The sequence below is a fragment of the Pygocentrus nattereri genome, chromosome 1 (genome assembly GCF_015220715.1).
Source record: "Pygocentrus nattereri isolate fPygNat1 chromosome 1, fPygNat1.pri, whole genome shotgun sequence".
Lineage (NCBI taxonomy): Eukaryota > Metazoa > Chordata > Actinopteri > Characiformes > Serrasalmidae > Pygocentrus > Pygocentrus nattereri.
Genome location: NC_051211.1, coordinates 47,002,091 through 47,009,625, shown reverse-complemented (window position 1 = coordinate 47,009,625; position 7,535 = coordinate 47,002,091).

The following is a 7,535-nucleotide window of genomic DNA, read 5'->3' as shown; positions in this document are numbered from 1 at the left end:
TTAAGGAGAGGACAGGCAGTATTTAAAGTGGACTCTAATGGAAATTGTGAGGTAGATATGACAGCCATACTGTAGCAGGATCCTGTTGCGACGGGCCCTAATGATTTTATTTAGCCTGGTGCTGAAGTGTGGGTGATGATTTATTAATAATGAGGGATTGAGAATAGCTGTTAGATTACCACAGCAGAAGCCGTGTTTATGCTTAGTGGGATTTTCCTGACTATTTCGGGTGTCGCCCAGAGACGACTTGCAGACGGGGGTCATCTTTCCAGCCCTGAGTGCGGCCTCAGATTCTTTCCCCTACGCTCTGACCTCTGGCCTTCACCCTGCTGGCACACACATTACAGCGTATACCCATAACAGCGGCCGGGGTCACGACCTGGAACGCAAAACTGGGCACAGAAGAAAGATGGCTGTGTTTTAACACATTCACCTGCCAATCTGTCCACTCTGTATCACTCTATCTCAGGGTATCTCTCTCTCTCTCTCTCTCTCTCTGGCTTTCTCCCTCTCTTGCACTTATTCTCTCCTCTCTTTTTCTCTTCTTTCTTCCCCTTTCTCTCTCAGCCATTTATCTCTTGCTCTCTCAGTGCTCTCTCTCCACCTCCTCTGTTTCTCTCCTCCTCTCCTCTTTCTCTCCCTTTTTCCTCTTTTTCCCCTCTCCCCTTTTCCCTTTCTCTTTCTTTCAGTTATCTTCTCACTCCCATTCTTCTCTCTTTCCCTTTGTCCTTCTCAATGTTGTATCCCAAACTCTCTTTATTTCTCATCTTTTTTCTCCCTCTTTTATTTTTGTCTTTCACTCACCTTTTCTTTCTCTTTCTCATTCCCTGTCTCTTTTCTCTTTCTCTCTCTTTTCTTTCTTTCTTTTTTGTCTCTCATTTCTCTATAATTTCTCTTCCTCTCTATCTCTTTTTTCTCTCACTGTTCCTCACGTCCTTTCTCTTCCTCTCGCTCTCTCTCCGCCTTCTCTCTCTCTCTCTCTCACTCTCTCTCTGCTCTCTCGCCCTCTTTTCTCACTCTGCAGGTCTGTCTCTCACCCCCATTATATGAAGGTGAGTCCTCTCCATTACAGGAATCAGATGCTGCACTGGAGGGGTCTGTAATTAAACACATCCAGTGCTGGTCATTACCAAATACCATCCCTAATTGCCCCTTATCTGGGGTAATTACTGCCTAACGGGGAAAATGACTCCATATCATGTGGAGAGAGGCTTCATCGTTCTGTGTGTGTGTGTGTGTGTGTAAAATTGTGTTAAATTCGTAGCGAGACTGAATGAGTGTAGTGAGGGCTGGGGGAGGTGAGAGCGGACTATAATGCAATGGTAATGGCCTGGCTCAGGGCTTCAGCAGGTGCATTAATGCTGAAAACACACACATACTCACACACACACACACATACACACACACACACATACACACGCACACACATAAAACACATACACGTGTCCTTGATAAGAGAAGAGATCAGGGATGTGATAGGCCGAGTACCTCAACCATACACCTTGTTGAGTCTAGTGCTGAAAGAGACAACACAGTGAATGAGAGGAAAACACATTTTTTGTGTTTGTTTTTGTGGAGGGCTGCTTTCTGCGAGTGTGTTTCATTCGAGCATAGGCACTAAAACCTCTTGAATGATGACAAAAAGCTCCTGCACACACTGCTGTTGCCGCCTGAAGCAGCAGTTCCTCCACAGATGAGTGAACTCTGTATCAGCGCTTTTGGTCTGTCTGCTGCTCTAAACATACCACACCCTCACCTTGGTTTGTGAGAGTGTGTGTGTGTGTGTGTGTGTGTGTGTGTGTGTGTGTGTGTGTGTGTGTGAGACAGTTTGGGTGTATGGTGTAATGAATTTAGCCTTGTCTAGATCACTGAAGCATTCACTTTCATTTTTATACATTATTTTTATGCATCAAATCATCCAGCAATACATACGTAGATGCAATATTACACAAGAAAGCTTGAAATCTCGGCATTCAATTCCCGCAATGAATTTTATGATCCGTTATTCGCAGCAGTAACTAGCCAGTCTGAGAGTTCTTACCTTCAAAGCCTCACCGTTCTCCACAGAGGTGTCATAATCCAAAACATGTGGTCTTGATAACACAGCAAGAGTCAGAGATCAGTTTAGGGATGTATGAAAGTAATCTATGAAATCCATCATTCTAGCCTCTGTTACTCAGTGTCAGTAATTCATACAATTATTCTGACAGTTGGGAAAAAGACCAAGATCATGACCGTCTCCCCAAAGTATGTGGGAACAGAACTCCTTTTACTTTGGATATGCCGTTTCAAGCAAAAATAGGGTGGCAATTAACAGGTTAAATGTACTGTCCCTGTTGTGACAAAATATTGCATCTCCAAGATAGTAACTTTAGAAGAGAAGGAAAAAATAGAAGATTGATTGATTGATTGATTGATTGATTGATTGATTGATATTAATATTAAATTACTGGATTTTTTTCCAAGTGATTTTGTACCGTTTCTAGTGGTCCATTCATAATGAAAGATAATACTCATATTTTAACATATTGTAAATTGAAGCTATCATTTTTAAAGTCTGTAAAAAAGGTTTTGTTGTAAAAGTTAATATTTAGGTTAATATTTATGGATTGTATGTAATATATAAGGCATATACTTAATGTATATTTAATTACATTAAATTACACTGAAGCCTCAAGAACTCAAGACATTTTTAGTACCTTTGCTTTTTTTACAGCTTTTATTCTTTTTGGAGCCTCGATTTAAGTTTTTCAAAGGAATCTGCAGGGATATTTTTCCACACCTCCAAAGTTCAGAAATTGGTGACATCCTTTCAGAGTCATGGTGTTGAGTTGTCTTCTCACAGTGGAAGGATGGACAGAAACGCCTGTGGATTTTTTCAGATCTGAAGCAGCTTGAATTTCTCCTGAAATCATGAAGGTTTTAAGTGCTGATTATCTGGGGACTGTTTTAGTGGTCTCCATGTTAGCATTGTATATATAGGGATGGTTTTGGTGGTTTACCAGGTTTTGCAGTTGTTATGAGTTCCATTGTCTCTGTATTTTTCTATAATTGTTTTTATGTTTAGTTTTTTTTTTTTAATTCCAATTTTGGAAACTCCTGTTATTTCATGTATCTTTTGACATTTCTCTTCCTTATGCAAGTGAAATATTATATCTAATCTTCACAGAAATCTCCAAAAAGATGAATAACTTGTATATAAAAAATTTAAATGAACAACAATTGAAACACTTTTTCTTTTTTTTCTTTTTGGGCAGCAATGATATGACATCAGCCAGACATGTTTATGATATGATTATGTCAATGTCATGTAACAGAGTTCAAATAAAGTGTCGTCAACTTTTGCAAAAAAAAAGAAAGGTTCCAAAAGTACTTTGAATAAAACCGCAGTACATTAATATACATAATAAAGTTAAGGACATCATCATTTAAAGACATGAAGTTCTGTTACATGAACAACAACTTAATACATATGGGGCAAATGTGTGACCTCACATCCTGACATTGTTTAAGTATGTGTGTGTGTGTGTGTGTGTGTGTGTGTGTGTGTGTGTGTGTGTGTGTCTGTTAAGGAGTGAAAGTGTCATTGGTGGATCAATGACCCATTCTCTCTGACACAATTATGTAGATTCAGCATCTTTCTTGGCAAAGACAACACACATGTGCACACACACACACACACACACACACACACACACACACACACACATACACACACACACACGCAAAGCACAAACTAAGGCAAACTCTTGAAAACCTTCCTCAAGGTCAGAGTGTTCAGTGCTGGAGCCCAGGGGACCTGTATAAACCCCATGTCCTACTTTAATATCATGCTCTGACACTAAAGGTGAGTGTCTAAAGTTATTCAACAGCACAGAGAGGCAAAGCAAGCCTTACCGCATCCTCCCTTTAACATGACCTCAGCTCAGAGCTATAGATCTAAGCTGTTTGCTCTGAAAATAATGCTTGTGGGGAAAGGCAATGCATCTTAATCACCATGTTAAAGGAACATTTAATTATTGTTCACCTATATCTATCTGCCAGCAAAGTAGCATTCAGTTGATTGCCATGGACCGAGGATAAAAAAACATAATTAAGGAATTGTACAAACCTAAATTCCAAGTTGCCACAGTATGTGAAATGCTAATAAAAATAGAAAGCACTGAACATCAAAATTACCCACATTATAAGCACTCATACTGTGACAGACCCTGGCTTTTGAACTTTACACTGGTAACAAACTGGATGATTCCTTTCTTCCTTGGCCCAGAGAACAACACATGTTTTCCATTAACAATGTGAAAAACTGACTCAAAAGAGCACAATACACTTCTCTGTAGTGTATCAGTCCATTTGAGATGAGCTTAAGCCCAGAGAAGTTAGCAGTATTTCTGGACAATGTTGACATGCAGCTTCCACATAGCCTTCCCTTAGTCTTTTGATAATATTATGCACTTTAAAGAGTAAAATGCCTAAATGCCTAAAGAATGTTGTTCTTAAACTGGATTATTCGCTGACACACTGACACAAGTGGTAAGAAGTATCATAACAAAGGGCTTGACCTATCCTTGATCATAAAGGCCTAGGCCTCTCTGGGTGCTCTTTTTAAATCCAACCATGATCTGTAGCATCTATATGGGGCAGTCGTGGGCTGGAGGTTAGGGAATCCCTCAATCCCCTCCGCTGAAGGTCCATCACTGAAGTTCCCATTCAGCAAGGCACCTAACCCCCAATTGCTCCCTGGGTGCCGTGGACAGAGCTGCCAACCGCTCTGGGCAAGTGTGGCCACTGCCCCCTAGTGTCTGTGTGTCTGTGTTCACTAGTATGCATGTATGTGGGTGTTTCACTGCATGGATGGGTTAAATGCGGAGGTCTAATTCCACAGTATGCAAACAGAGATGTCTGATGGTTGTGAATTCAATTCAAGAATTCAATATACGCCAGTGTGAATGGAAGTAACTTTAGCATCTTTTGTCTAAAGTGGCTGGTCATAATGTTCATATTTATAGCATATTTTATTCATACTGTGTCCTAAACCACATGAACAGATCTGCACAACCTGAAAGAAGACCTTGAGTGGTTTGAATATGTTGAGAGAAGTTTTGGGGATGTATTTACAGAGAAGATTTGGGTAACTATTCATTTCTAGTGTGTGTTAGCTGCATTAGCCCCATAGCTAAATGAAAGAAGCAAAATTTGGGCATGAAACATATCAAGGTTGATTAACTACGTCTGGGGTAAGTGGGAAAAATATGTAAATTAGATTTTTCATCAGACGGTTATTTTATGTGAATGCAACCTCTAGCATTCGTATGCCTATTTGAAAGGAGCTTGGAGTGACCACAACGTTCATCGACATGGTGAAGTTTTGCTCATTTTTATAGTTTGCAGTATGTCATACTGTGTCCTAAATAACTTAGGGGATTTAAGATTTGGGTAACTATTGATTTCTCGTGTTTGCTAACAACGTTAGCCTTGCAGGTAAAACTAAAAAAGCTAAATTTGGACATCAAACATGTCTTGGCTGATCAACTGCATGTGGGTTGACTGGAAAAAAATAGATTTTTCATCCAGCCATGTCTTTAACCAATCTAAAAAGCAACCACAAAGAGCCAGTGTGGCGGCAAGTTTTCATTACAATCAAGTAGGACAGTTACTTTAAGAGGTGTGACTGCAATCATGCTGATTAAATCTGTAGCCTAATATCTTTACACCTCACACAGACTTTGAGAAATCCCCTACTTCTGGGTACAAAATTGCATTAAAGCATTTTCCTTTTATAAGCCATACTCCCCTTGAGTGTGTGTGTGTGTGTGTGTGCGTGTGTGTGTTTGACTGGATGAAAAGTGACAGCACGAGTGCATCTGACAAGAGCTAAAGTGAAGCACTCAGGCACACACGGCGCTCCCGCCTCACACACATTAGCTCTGATAATGGGCATCCATCTCGCCGGCTGACAGGCATTTCATTAGCATGGCGCTGGCCTGATTCCTACACACCAGGGCTGAGCAGGACATCTGTTGTGTGCCCAGATTATGAGGAAAGACCTGAATACTAATGTGTGCTTACCTATGCCTACAGCTCACTGTATACATTCGCTGGCTGTGTGCATTTGTGTTTGTGGGTTCCTCTCTGTGCTCATTATTTATTGAACACTGCCAGCGTCTGATTGAGGACAGAAACAGCTGCAAAGCCAACTGCTTAACTGCAGGACATGTAACCCTCTAAAATATGGTTGGATATTTACAAAATGCTCACTTATTCCTAACTGGGTTATTTGAAATGTGCTCTAATCAAACATGCATTATAGATGGTTTGAAATGGGTGAGAAATAAATTCATTGGTTTACCTATTTCAAACAGCAGTTGTTAGGAATAAAAGCACAGTATGCACAGAGATGTGCAAAAGACCACAAGTCTAGATCTGGCCTGGTCAACTGTAAGTGCTATTATTGAGAAATGAAAGCATCTTGGAAGCTCAGCCACAAACGGGTAGACCACATAAATTCACAGAGGCACATAAAAATCTCCTGTTGCATCACTCAGTACAGCGTTCCAAACTGCCTCTGAAAGCAATCTCAGCACAGGAACTGTGTGCCTGGAGCTTCATCAAGAGGGTTTTCATGGCTGGGCATCTGCACACACAGCTAAGACCACTATGCACAATGCCAAGTGCTGGCTGGAGCGGTGTGAAGCATGTCGCCACTGGACTCTGGAGCAGTGGAAACATGTTCTCTGGAATGATGAACCATGCTTCACTATCTGGCAGTCTGATGTACAAATCTGGAATTGGTGAACACCAGGAGAACACCACTTACCAAATTGCATAGTGCCAACAGTAATGCTTGTTGGAGAAGGAATAACAGTCTGGAGCTGTTTCTTTATAGTTTTGGCTCGGCCTCTTAGCTTTAGTAATGTTAATGCTACAACATTTTTTCAGTTTAGACAATTATATACTTCCATAAGTATATATACTTTTGGGGGAAAAGTTTGGGGAAGGTCCTTTCCTATTCCAGCATGACTGTGCCCCTGCGCACAGAGTCTTCAAAGACATAGTTTGACCAATTCGGTGTGGAGGCAGTCCAGTGGCCTGCACAAATCCCTTACCTCAACCCCGCTGAGCACATTTTGGATGAATTCAAATGGCAATTGCAAGCAAGGCCTTCTTATCCAAAACAAAAGGAAGAAGAAAAAATGAGCAAATCAAGCAAAGAAGCTGCTGATGTTCTTAGTACAATGGACTGGTCCCGCTAGAGCGCAGAATTCAACACAACTGAATGTGTTTGGAATAACTTGGATTATGAAATATAAAAATGAACTTTGGAGATGTAGTGGCTTCTGAGTGAATTCATGTTAAGTATGTGTTTCTTTTTCTTCCCTGATGCTTACCATTTTGACTAAATGAAGGGTGGTCTCTAACTTTTGTACAGTACTGTGCATGTTTCAGAATATTCTCTAATTTCTAATCGGCTCTTTTGAAATGAATGAAAAGTTTCATACAAATTAGTTCGAAAAAAGAGCATGTCGTTTTGATCT